We start from the raw sequence: 22598 nt of genomic DNA, 5'->3' as shown, positions 1-22598 counted from the left end.
GGAATAAAGACAAAAATGTAAAGCCCAAAACTATAAAAATCTTGAAAGACAACCTAGGTAATACTATCCTGTAAATAGAAATGGGCAAAGATTTCATAACAAAGACATCAAAAGCAATTGCAACAAAAGCAAAAATTGACAAATGGGGTCTAATTAAACTTAAGAGCTTCTGTGAAGCAAAAGAAACTCTCAACAGAGTAAGGAGGCAACCTACAGAATTGGAAAACATATTTGCAAACTATGCATCTGACAAAGGTCTAACATCCAGCGTGTTTAAGGAACTTAAGCAAATTTACAAAAGAAAAACAACTCCATTAAAAAGTGATAAAAAGACATGAACAGACACTTTTCAAAAGAAGACATACGTGCAGCCAATATGAATATTAAAAAAAGCTCAATATCACTGAGCACTAGAGAAATGTAAATCAAAACCACAGTGAGATAATATATCACACCAGTCAGAATGGCTATTACTAAAAAGTCAAAAAAAAAAAAAAAAAAAACAGGTGTTGGCAAAGTTGTGAAGAAAAGGGAACATTTATACACTGTTGATGGGAGTGTAAATTAGTTCAAGCATTGTGGAAAGCAATCTGGCAATTCTTCAAAGAGCTGAAAGCAGAACTACCATTTTACCCAGCAATCCCATTACTGGGTATATAATCAGAGGAATATAAATCATTCCACCATAAAGACACATGCACATGAGTGTTCACTGCAGCACTATTCACTATATCAAAGACATGGAGTCAACCTAAATGCCTATCAATGACAGGTCGGATAAAGAAAATATGACACATATACACCACGAAATGCTATACAGCCATGAAAAAAGAATAAAATATTTTCTTGTGGGAACATGGATGGAGCTGGAGGCCATTATCCTTAGAAAACTAGCACAGGAACAGAAATTCAAGTACCACATGTTCTCACTTATAAGTGGGAGCTGAATGATGAGAACTCACAAATACAAAGAAGGGAACAAAAGACACTGGGTTGTACTTGAAGGTGGAGGATGGGAGGAGGGAGAGGATCAGGAAAAGTAACTATCAAGTAATAGGCTTAATACCTGGGTGACAAAATAAGCTCTACAACAAATCCCTGTGACACGAGTTTACCTAAGTTACAAACCTTCATATGTACCCACGAACCTGAAATAAAAGTTAAAAAAAAGAAAAGAAATATGATTATGTGCCTGCATATCCTACATATGAGTTATTTATGAAGAAAAACGTTTGATGAGTGTGATAAAATGGTGTGCTAGTTATAATGCAGTGTGACCCATTAATAATTAAAATGTTAGCTGAATTCAATGTATGTGTGTATATCTGTGTATATTCAAGAGACTACACACTATTCTCACTTGTATTATGTCAACCCGAAATTATAACAGAAAATCTTTCCTTCCCTTCATATTAATTAGGATGGAACTGCATGGAAGAAAATTAGGAAAAAAAATATTATTATGGAAACACGTCCAAGAGTCAAATGTTATATTCCAAACACTTTTTCTAAGAATAAACATTAATAGTTTAAAGTGTATAAATTCACATTTTCCTTAACTTGTCATTTATATTTGTATACTTATTAATGAAGAACTTGTCTAAGAAACACAGTCATGATCATTTCTAATTAGCTCCCACAGGAATGGCTTTGAGTGGATAGCACAGACGTTCTATTCAGGGCATTTTGAGAGACATGGGCATATTACATCACAGATTTTCTCAAGTAGCACATTCTCTAGTTGAGGGAGAAGCACAAAGAGTAACTGGCGATCTACAAGGCAAACCTTTGTGTAATTTAGTAATCAGGAGCTATAAAATAGCAAAGTATTAGAATGGTGGAGGTGGTGAATGTTAACCTGGACTTTAGTGACATTGAGATTTGAACAGGTAGAGCACAGAAACCTTAGCACTTCAATCAAGCAGTGGGTCACAAGGAATCTGGTCTAAATAATAACTAGGAAGGGTGGACCTAATAGGAAAGTGGGTCCACAGCATGGAGAACTTGAAAAGACTAGCTGACAAAGTTAGATTAAATGTGATAGAAAACAGTGGGGCAGATTACAGTGTGTGAGCAAATGCCTTAAGAAATTTGGTGTGTTTTCCTGGTGATGCTATTCAGTATGGATTGAGGCAGGAATCAGAGTCCAGACAAAAAGCTATCTCTAAAAACAAACAAACAAACAAACAAACAAAATAATCTGAGCACATTATGATTGTTAGTAGTCATCTAGGAACATACAGTTTGAGAGACTGGCAGTTCTTATATAAACACAATTTTTTGTCTCTACATCCAAGTTTACAGGATATTGTTTTTCCTTCTTATTGCCTACCTCTAACAATGTTTACTTCATTTTGCTACAGCTTTGCTATTTTGATTCTGCCTGTCTCAAGTTTTTATTCTCAGATTGTAAGCTTCAGGGCAAAGACTATCAACTTTTTATTTTCCACAACGTTCAGTGCACTGTACTCCAGTGACGAAAAAAAAAAAAGAGAGAGAGAGAAAGAAACAGAAGAGGTAAACTAAATGAAAACTGAATTTCACCTTCCAAGGAATCACAAATCATTACTTTTTACACATACTAAAAATAAAAAGTTTATTTTAATTCATTAATGTAAAAATAACTATATTTTGTTTACTGCTATCAATAAAGTAAAAGGTTATTGTTACTGGGAGATCAAATGCATGCCCCATAAAGAAAGTAGAAACACGGTGAAAGAATGATCTCCAGAGATAGATTTTCTAACTGAATTTGGAGAGTATGTTTAACCAAAACAGACGGATGAAAAGCTAAAAATAAAGAAAGGAAATAAAGATTTTCTTGCAAAGTGACTAGATCTGTGTAGGTTTATAATTTGTCATTCTTCCCCTTCTTAATAAATTGTACATACGCATTAGCAGCTCATTGCAGTAGGACAGATTTAAACAACAGTATGTTTTGCCACGCAGAATGTGTTGCTACTTTTGTGATTCCAAAATGTACTGTGCCCTCAGAACTGCAAATGTTGTCATATTAAAGCAGTTGTCATTTGGATTTGCTGAAACAATAGCTTTTGCCAGAATTTGCTCTTTCTGGAAATGATTGCCTTTTAGGAGTTCTCACAAATAGATTTATTAGCTTTCACACTGAATAAACAACCAAGAGTTTGCTATGCAGATCAGTCCCAGAAGCTGTTATAGAGGATATATTTCCAACTTTTATGGCAACATCCTTTACTTTTATGTTCTACTCTCTCTTGAATTGATAAATTGAGTTTTGTTTAAAAAATACAAGAAAATGTAACAGAATGAAGCAGGACAATTTCTTTTGTTTTTTCATAAACCTAACTTTTGGAGTTCTTTGATTTTAATGTATACAAAATTTTACAGGAGCAGAAGTTTTTGTTATAATATTTCTAGAAATGGAGATTCAACAGGGATGGATTGAGGCAAATGTAGAAATTAATAACAAACAACAATTTAAACATCATTTAGGAACATAGCTTCCCTGTAACTTCCTCTTCCCACTGATTTTTGTTTGTTTTTCTTTCGAGGGTGTTGGTTGCTGTTCTTAAAAAATAAGTAAGCATATAAAAATTTTATATTTTGGGAGAGCATGCTGTTTTGTCAATTAAAATATTATTATATTTCACGTGGAATAAAATGCATTTAAAATATAGAGAAAATGTTAGATACATAGAGAAGAGAAGAGGGAATCAGTGAGAGAAAGAATGAAGTCTAGAGACAGAGGAAAAGAGAGATTTCTAGGATCATGGTGACTGATTTTCACTGTGAAAAGGAAAGGGATATTAACTCCAGTGATGATTACATTTCACACCAAATAAAAATGCAGGTATTAATGAGTCACATGGTGATATTATATGTAAGTAGGCTCCACACCTACACCTCTTCACACTTTCTTTTTTAATAACTAGGAGTCAGATTAACTCCATATGGGAACACATGTGATATTTCCCCTTCATGTGCAGTGTTGTCATAGCTGCCTGCTCCAGGACATAGCTCTGTTCTGAATTAGAAAGGCTTTTCATGACTAAATATTGATGAACCTCCTGCTGCATGTTTTATATTTCTCTGCAATATGCTTTCCTGAAAGGATACTCAAATAACTATTTTCCATATTTTTGGTTGAAAAAGTTTCCACTAAAACAACAAAAAAAGCAGTATTCTATGATTAGAATCAGATTGGTAAAGTTGATTTTTTTGATGTATTTTCTCTGTTTTTCCACACTCAAACATCATAACAATAGTTATTCTGAACTAAATGTTCATCGTCAGAGAAGTCTCTTGACAGGAGGATCTGCACAGAAAATGGGGAAATATGAAAAGGCTTTTTTAACCTGAATTATTTGGATCCAATCTTACAGGATTAAGAAAATTGTCTAAATAAAACAAATACAGCATTTGTAGTTAATCTGCAGTCATTTTCTACAAGTAGTATGAAAACTATCCATGCCGCTGGTATCTGCCTTCACATTTCTTCTGAAAACATATAGGACCAATGAAATGAGGGATAGATAGTTGAAGAAAGTGTTTTCACACTTCTTTTGGCCTGAGGCACCTATTCTCCAGAAGTGTGAAATAGTAATGCATGGGTTAGTTCTACCCATTAGTAAACCAAGCATAAGGCAAACATTTGATAAATTTGTACTTTCTATATTTTTGAGCAAACTCTTTATAGTTTACAGACATTTTCTGCATATGTTTTAGAATATACTTTTTTTGTAGTTCATATTTCTTCAGGCTATGTAAGTCTAGGATACAGTATAAATAATAATAATAAAATTAGTTGACACTCATTTAGTTAATTGTCACATGATAAATCCACTCTAAGCATTTTATGTTTATTAACACACTTAACTTTACAATAATCCTTGATTTGGATACTTTCAAAATCTCCATTTTAGAAATGAAGAAACTGAGGCACAGGGAGTTTGAGGAATTTATTCAAAATCCAAGGACTAGCAGATGACAAAGCCAATTCTGTCCACCTGTCCCGTGTGGTTACGTCAGATGATTCAGCCAGGATGGACCTAAAATTGGAGATTACCAGGCATGTAGGATCACCATCAACACCCTCTATCCCCCAACACACACAAACATGCACACAGACACATTCCCTCTCGCTCTCTTCTCTCGTCTATCTATCTCTCTGCCGTATCATAATAATTTGCTATCTTAATGTCTCAAAATGGAGTCACTCATGTCCAGTAGCATTTTAAGCCCACAGTGAAGTTGTTCTCCTCTTCCATAAAACAATAAACATACATGTAATAGACTGAGCTGATAACACCTGCAGCTGCCTGGTACCATCCTAGACCTGAAATGAACCCATAGCCAGTGCAAGGTGGTTGAAATCATAACAGACCCATCGGGGAGGATCATAAAAGCAGCCAGGACTTGGCTGTGTTCGTGATGCCTTCAGAGGGTCTGCCCGTGAGAACTCCTGAGCCATAGCTTTGGTGTGTTACCCCCCTTTTGTAACTGCTGGTGTGTGTTGAATACTAGTTGCATGATTGCTGGTGTGTAAAGGCCTCTCAATAAACTGTAAATCCACACATTGCTAATTGGCTACTGAGTCATTCTGAAACCTCCAGTGTTTGGAGTTGGCATATCAAGCCCTCAGGAACGCATTAACATAACACACACTCTCTCTCTATTTGTATGAGTTAATATGCTTGGTAATGCTTAACTTCTTTTAAATCTTAGACATGGGTTCAGATTTTTAAAATGAAATGTCATGGGAAGGTAAGGAGTTGATGCAGGGATGGCAGATATTGGCATAATTTTAACTGATGGAGAATTGCACTTTTGAAATATATTGGCAGGTTTTGAGTACAAGTAATATTGGTCAGAACCCAGGAGACCAAAGACCACACAGAAATGAGCATGTGGGCAAGCTACATACCCTTTCTAGCTGGCATGGGCCCATGGCACTGTGAGTTGTCAGGTCATTCCCATTACTTAGTTGACTGTTATTCTCAGCCAGGTTGCCAGAAGCATTTGCATTTGTTTATACCAATAATTATTCAAAATAGCATAAAACATACAATTTACTTTTCACCACACAAGGTACTTAAATTAGGAGTTCCAACATTAAAAAGAAAGAATGGTGTCACATGCCTGTAATTCCAGCTACTTAGGAGGTTGAGGGAGGGGGATCTCTTGAATTCAGGAGTTCGAAGCTTTAGTGAGCTATGATCGGGCCACTGCACTGCATGACACAACAAGAGTGTCTCTAAAAGTAACATAACATAACATAACATAACATAGCATAGCATAGCATAGCATAGCATAGCATAGCATAGCATAGCATACCATAGCATAGCATAGCATAGCATAGCATACCATAGCACAGCATAGCATAGCATAACATAACATAACAAGAAATGAACCAAGAGAGTTTATCAGCCAGGAGGCTGGTAGGGAAGACAGAAACCCTACTATATTTGAAATGAAGGAATTTTACAGAGAGTTGGTTATATAGGTGCTGAATAAACTAAATGAGTAACAAAGAAAACACTAAGGTGAGTCAGAGATAATAACTTCAAGGAGAATCTATCACCCTTAAATCTGGGGGAGTAAAGAGAAAAAGTTTGGATTATCATAATGCAGACTGTCAAGAGTGGTCCTGCAGAGCTGGACCTCTCTCTGAGGAGCAAGCGTGAACCAATTGCTACTCATTCCAGGAAAGGTTTCCAGGACGCTGGTGCTGGAGAGCAAAAAGGATCTGGAGGCTAGAGCTAACTGCTGGTGCTGGGGTGGACTGCTTCCGTTCAGGTGATGCTGACAAGAATAGAAAGCACACAGGAAAAAAAAAATCTTTCTTTCTTTTTGTTTGCCTTATAGTTTCTTTCTTGTGTTACCATCTATTGTCAGAATGTAATAGGAAGTCACTTGCAATGAGAAATGTTTGCAGAGCTTCAAACTCAGGATCAATCATAAAATAGATTAGCAGGGTAGACTTGATGTAATGAGACACTAGCTTAATAACCACAAAAATAGGCCAGTAGGTGTTAAATTTCATTATAACTCAGTTTTCTTATTCATGAACTTTGGAATTTAATAGCATCCACCTGAAAGTGATATTATAAATATTTAATAAACATCTATATCCTTATAGCAATAATGGTATATAGTAAGTGCCCAATAAATGTTAACTATTAAAGTAATTTTTATTGAGTTATCTAAAATACATGAAGATATGAGAGAGTTAAGAAAGAAAAAAAGTTTTAACTTACACTGTAGAGAAGGAATAGATCAGTATTAAAATTCTAAGCAAACTCACAAAGAAACTTTCATCTGACAATGCCTATAGCAAGGTAATTAACCATCTTCCTACATGTGAGTATTCAGCCAAGACGTCAGAAAAATCAAATGTATGAAATTTGTTGAGCAGACATTTCTCAGTATTATTAATTCCTGAAGATTCTGTTAAACTCCAGGACGAATATTTACATGACATTCCTATTCAAGAGACAACCCACCAATTATACCCCTGATTATTTCTGTTAATTAAAGTTTGAATGTGGAACTGACGTTATGTTTAATAAATATTATATAATAGATAAGAATGTTATACATAATATAAACCCTGTTTTCAAATACTGCCAAGTTCTTATTAGAAAAAAATAATATTTCTTAACATTTTTCATTGATGGTCGACTCTAGGATCATGAAGAAAAACAAAACAAAACAGAACATTCCTGTTCACTATCACGTATATTTGGAATGAACATATGGCTTACAAATATGATAAGCCACAACTATAACAAATTAGTCAAGTGGTTTTACTAAACACATTAAGCCATATTTAAAATAAAGTACTTATTTAGTGTCTCTAATAAGCAGGAAGGCAACTGATGTTTATTATGTCTTACATTTTATATAAATTATTACATTTAATAAGCATAACCACCTTATAAAACAAGTGTTATTCTAATTTATAGATTAAAGAAGAATTTGAGAAGGAAATTTTCCAGGGTAATATTATTATTATTATTATTATTATTAAGACGGAATCTTAATAACTCCAGGCTGGAGTGCAGTTGGGCAATCTCGGCTCACTGCAACCGCCACCTCCTGGGTTCAAGCAATTCTCGTGCCTCAGCCTCCTGAGTAGCTGGGACTACAGGTGCCCGCCACCGTGCCCAGCTAATTTTTGTATTTTTAGGAGAGACGGGGTTTCACCATGTTGGCCAGGATGGTCTCGATCTCCTGACCTCATGATCTGTCTGCCTTGGCCTCCCAAAGTTCTAGTCTTACAGGTGTGAGCCACCTCACCTGGCCCAGGGTAATTATTTTTCAGTGATAAAAACATTTACAGCCAAAATTAGTTATCCTCTAGTTTATCCTGTTGTTGATGTTAGATCATACTTTAATATATTTTATATCCCCAATCAATAAATGTTATGCTATGAAAGTAAGTAACTAAAAGTCTTGGCTATTGAAACTCTAAATTTTTTGAGCCTTAAAGTCTCATGATAGACAGCTATAACCAAGGAAACTGTAAACTTTGCCTGATTACAGATTAATCTTTCTCCCTTTTCTGTATCATCTTGTAAGATGTAAATGACTGAAGGGTATCAGGGAAGGCCCCCTTCCTTCTACATTTTTTACCTTCATAACAGATTAATCTCCCTCTTACATTTCTCACAGGAAGACTTCAGGGCTATCACATTATCTTAAGGTGAACTGTTAAATACACTCTTTAAACTGGAAAGAGAATGACAACCAGCTGTAAAGAAAGAAAAACAAGTGGTAGAGAAAAGAAAATGAACTGTAACTAATTTGTTGCAACTTTTAAACCAGCCATGTCTAGGAAATCATGTAATCCTGTTAAACTTCTTTGTTTTCTGCCAATATAAGCAATAATTTAATTTTTAACTTGGGGGCACCTACCCCATTTTACTGGAGTTTTTATCTCCCAGGTAGCCATTCCCAGGTTTTGCTTGAATTAACTCTTTAAAACTGGATTCTGACCCTTTTTATTATTTCAGGGTCAACTTGAACATGTATTCATTTTCTATGAATTAATATGATGGGAAATTTTAAAAATTTAGGCTTCATTGTATTAGTCCATTTTATATTGCTATAAAGGAATTACCTGAGACTGGGTAATATATCAAGAAAAGAGATTTAGTTGGTTTATGGTTCTACAGACTGTACAGGAAGCATGATACCACCATCTGCTTCTGCTAAGGCCTCAGAAAGCTTCCAATCACGGCAGAAGACAAAGGGGGAACAAGCATGTCACATGGTGAGAGGGAACAGGAAGTAGAGGGAGAAGGGCCATGCTCTTTTAAACAAGCAGCTCTCATGTGAATTAATAGAGTGAGAACGCCCTCATCACCAAGGGGATGGCAGCAAGCCATTCATGAGAGATCCACCTGGATGACCGGCAGACCTCCCAGTAGGCCCCTGTCTCAACATTGAGGGGTCACATTTCAGCATGAGATCTGGAGGGGACACACATTCGAATCATATCATTCATTCTTTGGAAGATGCATTTCTCTTTTTGGGAAGCTATGCCATCTATCATAAAGCTAAGTAAACATTTAATAAAACCATTTAGTTTTTAATACAGATACAGTGTATTGTCAGATAGTCTACAGACGAGTGTTCGCCAAAATCTTTTAGTAAGTAGTCTGCTCATGAGGAAGAATTTGAATTAAATATAAAATATAGATTGCATTTGATATATACTAAAGAGGGGAGCTCTCAATGAGCTATTGTTAATTTGTTTGCAACTAAACCTTTTGAAGCATAGAGATCTTTGCCTTAAGTCTAAAAAATTTTATAGTGTTTTTCATACATACTGTTCAGATATCTGGAGGCTAGCGAATGACGCTCATATTTCTTGGCTATATCCTGGACCAACTGAGATACAGTGCCTAAGACATGTGGACTCACATATAACATCAGTTTGATTACAGAGAAAAAAAAATGGGCAGAATTGTCTGGGCTATATGAGGTGGGCAGGTAGGCCCAGAGAGACATCAGTATGAGACTATAATCATGCTCCTGGTACCCATGCCATGGGCAATTGTTTAAAGTCATTTTGTTCCTGACTAGCTGCCTCACCCATTATCTTCAGGGTCCTGGAATTTGTGATACAAAGAATGTAGAGTCAATCAATAGCTTATGTTATTTTAATGTAAATTCTTGGTAAACAACTCAGGAACTCCCTTGTCTCTGCCTTTAAAAATCTGCTTATAACTGCAACTAATTAGAGTGTATATTCAGGGCAACTTGAATCTAGGATCCCTGGTTGCAATTCTCAAGATTGGCCCATATAAACGCTCTACTTGCCAGGTGTGGTGGCTAACGCCTGTAATCCCACCTCTTTGGGAGGCCAAGGTGGGCGGATCACCAGGTCAGGAGTTCGAGACCAGCCTGGACAACATGGCGAAACCCCATCTCTTCTAAAAATACAAAAATTAGCTAAGCGTGGTGGCAGACACCTGTAATCCCAGCTACTCGGGAGGCTGAGGCAGGAGAATCATTTGATCCCAGGAGACGAAGGTTGCAGTGAGCCGAGATCGCGCCATAGCACTCAAGCCTGGGTGACAGAGCGAGATTCCGTCTCAAAAAGAAAAAAACAAAAAAACAAAAAACAAAACAAAACAAAAAGCAAACTCTCCACTTACATTAATTTTGCCTCAGCCTCCCCGATTTAGGTCAACAGGATTATCTGGCGTAGGTCAACAGGATTCACAGAGACTCCTCCTGAAAACCTTGTGTTTCTCTGAAGTTGGGGCTTGGAACCAGCAGGAATTCTCTGTCCTCAGAAGTCTCATGGGTTGTTTTGGGTGAGTTATCCTGAATTTGGACCTCCCACTCTTTGGTTGAAGGTCTAGACTATATTTGGACTGTTTTTCAAACCCTATATTTCCTTTAAGAGTGAGGGCTTCAGTCTCTGTCTTTGAACAGGAGAATGAGGTAAAGATCTCCGCAGAGAACTGCCTCTGTTTCCACCTTGGTCTCACAGCAGAGGTTCAAGTCAAAGGACTGGCAATTGGCACTGTTGGTTTTATTTTATACAGCTTTTTTTTATGACTACAGCTGTTTTCTATCACTGGAAAATTCAGACTTAGTCTTTAATTTGTGACCCATTCCTGTTAGTTCGTAACTGAAATGTGTACCTTGTTTTTTGCTCTTCTAGACACGTATAATATTGGGGTCTTATCCCCCATACTTTGAGCACTCTGCTACCACTTGGCAGTTAGAGACAGTCTGAGACATGTCACACTTCAACCCAAAATACATTTCAGAGCCTTGATTACTTTCCCTAAATTATGGAAAAGTCAAGCCTTAAAATCTGAACACTCTTTGTAGAAACATCAGATGGATTTATGTACACCATTTATAAGGCAATCTCTTGTAAATATCTAGGAAAGTGGCCCTGCTTAAACTGGACAGTCACAATCAGTAGTAGCCAAAATAGGGATTCTATGAAATATTTAAAATAATTCATTTGCATGCATAATTAAAAAAAAAAAAAGCTGTTTTAGAACCAGGATAACTAAATGACAGACCTACTTCCTGTTTGTCCTGGCTGAAATCCAGTAAGTTGAGATTTGAAATGATTTCTTTGTAGAGCACTATGACCAGAGGTCAGCTTAATTAAAAGTTGATATTTAGAAGATATATATCTATATATATATATATATATATAGATATTTAGTATGTAGATATATATAGATAAATATCTTCCAAATATCAGCTTTAAATACATATATTTATTTAAGTAATGAGATAAATGCCAGGATCCCAAAGAAGGCCTTAAATATATTAAAGGCCTTCTTAAATATATTCTTGGTAAACAACTCAGGAACTGCCTTTTATTTCTTGAAAATTCTACTTGTAACTGCCACTGATCAGAGTGTATATTCATGGCAACTTGAATCTATGGTCCCTGACTGCAATCCTCAAGCTTGGCCCAAAGCTTTATTTTATTTTATTTTATTTATTTTTTGAGACAGAGTGTCACTTAGTCACCCAAGCTGGAGTGCAGTGGCACCATCACAGCTCATTGCAACCTTGACCTCAGGTGATCCTCCCACCTCAGCTTCCTGAGTAGCTGGAATTATAGACGTGCACCATCATGCCCAGCTAATTTTTATATTTTTTGTAGAGAAGGGGTTTTACCATCTTGCTCAGGCTGTTCTCGAACTCCTGCATGCAAGTGATTTACCCAACTCAGCCTCCCAAAATTTTGGGATAACAAGCCTGAGCCACTATGCCAGGCGTGATATTTTCTTATCCATAAAAACAACAAGGACACTGGCCAAAAAAAAAAAAAGAAAAAAGAAAATCAATTTTTTCAGATCTCTGGAAATTTGCCAAAAACTTTTAGCAATCTGGTGAGCATGTATTCAATTAGAAAAAAAAAGCTGAATTAAAAAAAGAACAACTAGCTTTGTGATGTTTTAACTTATCCTTATCCCAACTTCCCCTTCTCATCTCTGGTTACTTTGAAAAAAATCAATGGATCACAAGCACAGTAAAAGCCAGTAGCCTGGCATCCACTAGAGGTTATAAAATTGGATTAGAGCCCCTTCAAAACCACATTTTAAGAGATTTTAAAAACTATTTTATGTGTCTAGTGTTCTCTGGAAACTCAATTCACAAAGCTGGCTTTATTTAAACTGTCTGAGACTTTTCTAGTGCTAACAAGCTGGCGGCAATATGGCAGCTTCCCAAGGTGGTGAATAACAAGAGGGGAAACAATAGGCTAACCAACATGTTTAGAAGAAATACATAGGGAATTGAGTGTAAGAATCACTGACTGCTCTGGGACTCAACCAACTGGAAGTCTCTCCTGGTGAACAGAATCCATGAATGTAATTAAACAGTCTACGCAGAGTTGGGGATGAGTATGGCAGAGGAGAAGACTCTTGCTTTCATGGACAAAATAGCCCCAGTGTTGCATCCCATGCCCCCTCCTCCAGATGTTTCAGTTGACCCCATTGCTACCATCTTTGATAGGAGATCGTTGACATTTAGGAAGGTGTTTTATTTCTTCAGTTGCAATAATTCATCAGGTCTAAATTAGTAAGGTTGGGACACCTGGGATAGTAGAAATTTTTATGGCTAGAGAGATGTCCATTTGTGATATACAGTGACATAATTATCAGATGTTTACCTGCAGGATTAGGCAAAGGTGGCATCCAATAGTTCATCAAATTCAGGGTGGTGGTAACTGTCTAGAATAGGCAGACCAAGAAATCTGGCAAGACACAAGTCACCTGGGCTACCTGTCCTGTGGGAAAGAGAGGAGAAATGTTTGATTTATTCTTTTCCCTCAGAAGTGAGCTCTTCAGTATGATTGTGCTCATACCCTATCAGCTGGTTGGGAGGGGGATTTTCCCTACTGACTGTGACATGGGCAGTCTGTCCTGTACCATTTGTAATGAGAAAACCCTTGACCTAACCTCCAGGGTGGCAAATTCATGTAATTAGGCTTACATTCTCTTATGTATTGCACAGTAAAACTTTCTGTTTTATATATTTTCCCCATGGGGCTATACTGGGTAAAGTGGAAGGGCCACATTAAGGAAAATGCTTAACTAGGGCTTTTCAGTATACTTACAGTAGTTTAAATTTTTGGTTACACAACCTATTCTAAATAGCAAGGGGCATCAAATTGATGGTCTTTATTTTTGTGGTGCTTGTTCTATTATTCTAAATAGCAAGGGGCCAAAGATGATAGAAAGTCCTTACAGAGTACCCAGTGGAGACTGAGGTGTCAATAATTGTAAAAGAATGATGTACAAAATGAGGAACAGGGATGACAGCCTGATCAAACAAGGGACACAAATAAGAATAACCTTTTCAGGGAATCCCTGCATTGAGATACAAGAATGCTAGCTTGAGATGTGTAGTTCAGGCCGTGGTTATCTCATTCCCTCTTATCAGCAGCTTAAACCCTGCCCTTCAATTTTTCATTAAAATGTTTAACTATACCTTTTGCTTGAGGATAATATGGAGCATGTAGAATTCATGGTATAGTCCATGATTGGGTCCAATGTTGTGTAGCTTGAGCTGCAAATCTAGGGCCATAATCAGATAATCATATGCTCAGGGAACTTGAATAGGAAATAAATTTGGCCTTGTAGGACCAGGATAATTTGGCCCCAGTCAGAAGACTATAGACGACTGACTATGTCAATTCTGGAAAATTTGTCCGCTACAGTCAAGATGCAGTGAAATCCTCTGGATGGGATTCAGGGCCCAAAAGGATCTATCTGTGAAGAATGCCCTGGCCCACTGGCTGAAGTCATTTTTTCCTTGGACTGTATCTTTAGCTTTAGCTAGGTTTGCCAGGTGGGACTGGTTTTTCATGCTAGCTCAGCGTCTTCTGATGACAGTATCAGTCTGTGCATGTACGCTTAGCCTAGGACATTGTCAGAATATCCATAGCCACTCTCTCACAGATCTAGCAGGTATGGCTCTAAAGCTGTACTGCAACCCATTACACATACAGCCAAATTGATCCTAATCATTTAAGTGCAGAGAGATGTCAAAATAGTGCATTTGCAATATCAGTGGCTGCATACCAAGTTCTCTCAGTTTGGGCAAAACCTCTATAGATTCAAAATATCAAGTGCTGCCAGTGCTAAGGGTAGGAGAATAATGTTGAACTGCTAAAATCAGTGGTGGGTCTCCAGATACTCTAGGCATTGCACTGAGGCCAGACAGGACTATGGAAGGGAGAATAAAGTAGATAAAAGGTAATTTCATATCAGAAGCACTTGAGTAAATTATTATTATAATTTATATTACATTAATTGTGTATGACTATGTTTTACCCCAATTTAATCATTCATATATTATTGTTATTTTAAATCAATGAAAACCCCTCTGATGTTAATGATAAGCTTTCAGTTTGAACTTTAAGAGTAAGTTATTTCTCTTTCTGGGAGTAAAGTGGTGGACATTTGAGTTGGGTTAATTTAATCTGTAATGAATGTGCTCATGCTGGAAGATACAGAGATATTTATACATCACAGCAGAAAACTAAGGAGCTGAGAAAGAAGATGTGCTTCTATAAGGTCATAGTGCACAACCAAATAAAACAAAGAATGAGCATTATTATTAAAATTTCCCCAGTGAAAGTGACACCTGTCTCGGATCAGCAAAAGTAAGTATTTTTTAAATATATGAGAATTTTTGGTGACTTATTGTTAAACTGAAATCTATTTTTCAATTATAAACCAACCTACTAGCCAACCGAATCAGAAATTTAGATATTTACTCCTTGCTAATTAAAGGGATATATATATATGTATATGTAGATATATAGAGAGATATATATGTATATGAGATATAGATGTATACATATATACATATGTGTGTATATATATATATATATCACTCTCATATACATTCACATTCACACTCTAACATATTCATAATCACACAACTCACACCCACAAAAACATAATCATACTTATAAATACAAACTTAATAGTCAAATATTCACACAGATACATACATGCCTATGTCTCGTGTGGAAGTAAGCTGAGTAAGAATTACTGAAAAGTTAGATTATTATTGAAAATATGCTTATTTACAGAATATTGATTTTTTTTCTATAAAAAGCTACAATATAGAATTTCATATATGGAATGAAGTTAAGGAAGATTTCTTACAGGATTTTTTCAATATACTTCCAGTGGTTTAAATTTTTGATTACACAGCCTATTCTAAATAGCAGGAGGTCAAATATACAAAGAATGAAATAGAAAAAAAAGTATCTTGAGAGATAAATGATAATACTTCTAACTACAGGTATTTATTTTTCAGAGGTTTTTTTTGGCCTAATGTACAACTAGGTAAGAGGCATACTGATTCGCTCAATGACATAATCTTTTATGTAAAGTAAACTCTAATAGTCAAATTTTACTACGACAACATTTAAAATCAATAAATATTATAGCAATCCTTTCAGACACCTCATTCAATTTCTTTCATAGAAACATATTTGCTTCTAAGAGGGTTTTTATTTGAAGCATAACTTAAAGAAGGTATATAAACAATACATAAAGTACAAAAGTTAGAAAAATATACAGCCAGTTTAGATAATAAAAGCATGATAAAGTAGTAAGTTCTGTGTTATAGTTACATCAGAAAATATTGATTAGGATGAAAAAACATTTACTCTGATTTAAAACAAGAACAGATGTGATAGACATGTTGTTACTGGAACAACTGTTACTAAACACAAAACTATTTGCTTTGGCAATTTTTAATGTATGAGGGGAAAAGTACTGGTTATAGAGAAATAACATATTGAAATAATCAAACACGAAGACAAGTAAAAAGGAAGTAAACATCAAAGCGGAAGAAAATTTCAGAATGTTTAAAGACATTTTCAGGCCAGGCACGGTGGCTCACGCCTGTAATCCCAGCACTTTGGGAGGCCGAGGCAGGAGGATCACCTAAGGTCAGGAGTTCAAGACCAGCCTGGCCAACATGGCAAAACCCTGTCTCTACTGAAAATACAAAAATTAGCTGGGTGTGGTGGTGCACACCTATAATCCCCGCTACTCATAGGCTGAGGCAAGAGAATCACTTGAACTTGGGGACGGAAGTTGCAGTGACTGAGATTGCGCCACTTCACTTCAGCCTGGGTGGAAGAACGAAACACATCTCAAAAAAAAAAAAAAAATCAAATCTAGTTTACTTTAATAAAACTCAGTATTTATTGATGTAAGAAAAATGACACGGTGAAGACTGCTTCTAGGGACTGTAAGTAGAATATCACACCCAAATGGCCCAAGCCAGTGGTCAACGATAAGAGCTTAGAGACATCTCTCCCACCTGGCAGACTGGGCTTTCCCATCACTTCCTTTTAATGGACCTTTCAGGCATTTGCCTTTGAACTTCAAGTGACCTGCACCCTGTCATATACTGCTAGTTGCCATGGGCATTTTCTCTCTTTTCGTTCTCTGCCTGACTTTTCATGCCTGCCTCATGTGACCTGTGGATAGAGGACTATCTTTCTTATAATTATGCCCTCTCTGCCCAAGATCTGTAAGTAAAAATCGTTGAACTTGCTTCCTATTGTGGTGGTGTATTGAATTTGTGCCTTCCATCTGAACAACCTGGGGATGCCCCAAGCTGAATTTTCCCTGGACTTACAGATTGAGGAGACAAGATAAGGCTCCTCATACCAGAGCCATGGTCAGGCAGGCATAAACTGGTTATGGGTCGACAGAAGCTATAAACATATCTGCCAATATAAACAAGTTACCTCGTCAAGGACCCACTGATCACTGGTTATACTACTAGGCATTAGACAGTCTGTTTGATAAAAAAAAATTATCCCACACAAGGCACACAGTAGAACACTCATACCTAGTTCTTTTATTTTCTGTCAGGGCAGGTTGCCAGCCACTCTGGTACTGGAACCCCAATTTGGCTGGGTGCTCTCAAAACAACTGAGTACTGAGATAATTTGTGGGAGGCAAATGAAATCACTATCAGTATAATTCTGACTTCAAGTAGCTTGCTGTTGGGAAAGAAGTTCCATGTGAGTTTCCTAATGATAATAACAAGAGAGCAATTAGAGAATTTGAGAGTGACAGAATCCTAGAGGGCTTCCTCCATAGCTAAAGACCACATTTTAAAGGATCTGGAAGACCTCCAGAAGGGAGTAGAAAACTACAGAGGGTCTGAGATCTTACGCTACTTGCAAGTTAACAAGTGGACCTGTCACAGTTTTATATACACATACTGAGAAAAACTAAGAAATCTGGGTCACAGTTATAACTCATGATAAAAGCATCAAACAGAGCTATATCTTCTTGCACTTGTTTCCTACGTCCCAATTTCCACACAGTGACCCAGTGAAGAACAAATGACATCCACATATGCAGTGGGGTGCATAAGAGAAGAGGAACTTGGAAATTAGGAAAGCTAGCAATTTGTTCATATTTTCCTCTAATGAGAGAGTGAGTCTTTATATTTACTCTGAGAGGTCAACAAGGATATTTTACTGTCTTGGAAATGTTGCTGGTAGACATTGTCTATCTTTGTTCTGCTGATCATGAAGCAAATGTCCTCTAATCTGGAAGAAGATACTATATCTAGCTTCCAAGAAAGATTTTCCATACCCTTTGCTCACTGGAGCCAGGCCATGTACAAACATGAAATATTCATAAAGTATTGTCTCCCAAAATAGAAGTTGAATTGGCTAAAAAAATTGGAAAGCATCTTCAGATGGAAGATATCCTTTGAATTAAAATATTCAGTAATGCAAGACAGAAATGCATCTATTCAATCATATAATGTTGGTTTACTCAACTGGGTTAGTTAATAGAAGAAAACAAGAGGTAGCTGGAATGTGCAGAGGTAAGAATAGAAGGATTTATGCTTGTACTAACGATTCTGTCTTTGACTGACAGCTCTTCTATTTCATATGGTTTCAGATATGATTACATTGAATATGGGCTGCTGGTAGACCTCAGGTACAAATGTCTAAATGTCTGGTATGAATTGAAAATGTCAGTCTGCAGTTTGAATAAAAATTAAGATTAAGAGATACAATTAAAATCTTTCACATAGGAGCTATAATTTGGTATCTTGTAGTTGATCATGAGGTTCTTGAGGCAAAAATTATATATATATATCAAGGCCTACTAGATAACATGACATTAAATGGAGACTTGATTGACAATAAAGTTGCTGCTTCTGAGTGATGAAAATGTGTTATTATCAGTGGAATCCATGGGCACAGTGTCATTGCCAGATTCTTTTGCAACACAACATGCTTCCTGAATATAAAGGACACTGTGTCACACAACAAAGGAAAGGATGAGAGATCATGATGCTGGCAGAAGCCCTGTGGAAAGGGGAGGCATATTCTTATCTGGAATATTTTTCCATCTCTGTAGGAGGACAGTAATGTTCATCCATGATAAGAGAGGGTCAGTATAATGCAATTGATATCAGGTAGCCCTCTGGCACCCTATCAGAAGCTCAGTGGTGGGTTGTGTTCTTAGAAAATTGTGCATTCATTCAATAGCGTTGGTAGACCAAACAGTCTCCTTCAAGAGAAAAGTTTGTCACTGTTCTCTGATAAAACCTCCATTCCTGCCACAAAAGTCATGTTATTTATGAGAGTCATCTTGCCTGTAATTAAAGCCAAGAGAGTCTTCTCCACAGGGGATGTCTTCTGATGGGCAATTATTATGTGACACAAATATCTACACAATCTGCTTCATCCAAGAGGTCCATCAATATACCTTTTCTCAGACATATTTGCCACCAACTTTTCAGTTTTGTTCTTTCAAATTTCTCTCCGATTAATTATTGGATCTACACTAACTAATAGGCAATGGCTATTTAATGATAGAAACTGAAATTAATATTTGGCAAGTTTTTTTAACTCAGTCACTACATTAAAACTTTTCCTGTAATGCTATAGTTTATTCTCATAAGTATTCAAAAGGATACAAAAGAAATGATTTTTCATTTTATAGAAGAGAAAATTGAGGCTCAAGATAAACAAATATTTTACTAAGGCCATACATTGAGTAGATCGTAGAAGAAGAATTTAAATCAACTTCTGACTCCAAGACTCATCTTTCTTCTATAACCAACTGCCTTTGAGTGTGTTGAAAACTAACATATTAAAATTCTTATTGAGTGTGCATGTGTATATGTGCATGTATTCTGGTATACACAGAAGCAGGTTTATACATATTAAACGCATTAATAACATGTCCTTTTGTTGTATCTTTCTGCTGACATTGTTTTTGGTTCAAATTTTATCTTAGGGAATAAAAAACAATCTAATTGTTCTAATACTTCTTTTTTATTTTAGGATCTGACTGGCTTACATGAGAATCAAAAATAGAAAAAACAATACATAAAAAGAAATAAAAATGAGGAATTATAAGTGCAGAGCCAGGGCTAAATGCAACTGTCTAGGTCTAAGATTTGAATGAGTACAAGCCTGTTTTGATCTACAGTTAATCTGTGCACTATTAACTCTAGATTTATTTTCTTTAATTTACCATTGCATGACTGTTACTACTTCCCAAAGTACAGTGAGACAGAACACTCAAACACACAAGTTACAAGTGGGTTTATTACTTACAGATTGTCAGCAACAGACAACAGAAGAATTGTGTGTGAGCTGGTCATCCACAGCTCAGAAAAACTCCGCAGGCAGATGGAGTCTTGTCTACAAATTCCTCACTTGCACCACAGCTGAGGAACTCTGGAGAGCAGCCTCTGTGGCTTTTATACTGTATTAGCCTATTCTTGTATTGCTGCAAAGAAATACCTGAGACTGGGTAATTTATAAAGAAAAGAGGTTTAATTGGCTCACAGCTCCACAGGCTGTACAGGCAGGGATGAGGATGAGGAGGCCTCAGGAAACTTACAATCGTGTTGGAAGGTGAATCTGGAGCAGGCATTTCTTACATGGCAGGAACAGAAGCAAGAGAGAGAGAAAGAGCAAAGTGGGAGGTGCTACACACCACTCTGGTGCTAAACAACTTGATCTCATGAGAACTCACTCACTATCATGAGAACAGCACCAAAGGGATGGTGTCAAACCATTCATGAGAAACAACTCCTTGATCCAATCACCTCCCAAGAGGCTCCACTTCCAACATTGGGAATTACAATTCGACATGAAATTTGGCTGATGACACAGATCCAAACAATATCATATACCAAGGGGCAAAACGATTCACTGGGCAGAAGCACTGAAAAGCATTCTGTTTTGGGAGGGATGGAAACAGTGCATGAACTGTTCTAATCACTCCCTATCTCAAGATGTTCCCAGCACATTCTACATTTATTCTTAAGAACTTTAAGTGAGAAAGGGATAAGCACTAGATTGGTCCAAGGCCATCTGGAGAAATGTCCTGTAATAACCACGTTTTTATTAACTAAACAAATATATATTAATATAGGTGTTCATAATATGTACCATATTTATGCCAGGCCAGGAGCAAACATCTGTATACACTCTGAGTTTGTGCCCTAAGTAAACTTACAATAATATGTAAAAAGCTTTTAGTAGTAACAAAATACTCTGTGGCTTTTCTGAGCTGTTAATGTATCTACAATAATCAGCAGTAGAAAACTACATGAATTTATGTTTTGGAGGCTCTTAGTCTTTCTGCAAAATACTAATTTCAGTACCACTTCAAAAATAAAATTAGCATACATGCTCTTCCAGCCAAAATCATATTTAGATCTTCAAAGATGCACTGGTAGATTGTATTAATATCTGTTCGTCTTCTTGGGACATTTTATCTTTTGGCTATATGGTACTCCATGTAATTCCAGAAGAAAAATCAAGAATTCTCTTTTCTCTAGTTGCCTCCCTGGCAACTTCTCTATACCACTTGCTCTTACCTTCTTTACTTGAAAAACCTCTACTCAATGTTAAAGTGTCAAGTTAAAAACTCCTTGGCACACCACAGTAGTCAAGCCCTTAACACTTCAGCCTTATATTCTTCCTCTTCTCACGTTGCCTATTTTAAGTTCTAGTAGATGCAATTCATTTGAGGTCATCATTCAGTGTTCTGAAAATTTCATGCTGAAGCCATCTCTTCAATAGACAAAAATATACTAACTCCTTCCAATATATAAGTGACATGGAGGCAAAAGCTCTCTAGTTAAATTAATGAAAATGTGTTGGCCATATAGTGATCATATACCCATAAATGTCACCCAATAGAGCAAATTTGTCACAGAAAGTGATGTTGTTTTCTCCAGTTTCCTCCTAATTGCTCTTATCACCCATAATGGCAAACCTTTATGAAAGGTGGAGAAAAATTTCTTTTGCTTATTGCACAGGGTTTTCTTTCTTTACCATTTCATGTTTTGTAACACCAAATATGATCAATCGGCAACCTTCTAATTACTCCATGCCATACATCAAAACTTTAAAATTACCTAGATATGTTATACCTAAATTGCATAATACTCTAATTCAACTCCCCTCAAAAAATATTTTCTTACCTTAGCAAAAGCGTTCATACAATATTTTCACTGTACTTTTCTAAAACAATAATAAAAAGGAAAAAATCACAGCAAAGCCATTTACCATATGATATAATACATTAAGCAAATGGTATTAAACACTTTGAGAATGGAGACAGAAAAAGATTCTGACGTTTTCTGTTAGGGTAAGTTTATTCCAATCCTGCCTGAATATTAGCTATCCTTATGATCATTATTACGTTTTTGACAGATTATACCTCTTCACACTTAAGTTGTTAATACTCCTTTTAGACACTATTCTTTCATATACAATTTTCCTTCAGCACAGACTGAAATTCTCCTATATTTTGCTCCTTTCCCTTCAAGCTATGTGTTCGTCATCTTTTAGATTCAGATTCAATCACATCCTCATAAAACCTTATTTTCTCACAGGTTAATTTGGTCTTACAAATAATATTTCTGGGTTATCAAATATGTGACAGGCATTGTACTACATCTTGAGGATATAAATACAAATAATGCAGACTGTGTACTAAAGAAGCAAGGAAATACTAATCATAATGCCATATGCTAAATTCAGTGGCAGGCTCAATATGAGACAGACACAGAAAAAAGTAAAAAAAAAA

Source organism: Pongo abelii, chromosome 3, assembly GCF_028885655.2.
Source record: "Pongo abelii isolate AG06213 chromosome 3, NHGRI_mPonAbe1-v2.0_pri, whole genome shotgun sequence".
Lineage (NCBI taxonomy): Eukaryota > Metazoa > Chordata > Mammalia > Primates > Hominidae > Pongo > Pongo abelii.
Note: the sequence above shows the minus strand (reverse complement) of the source record.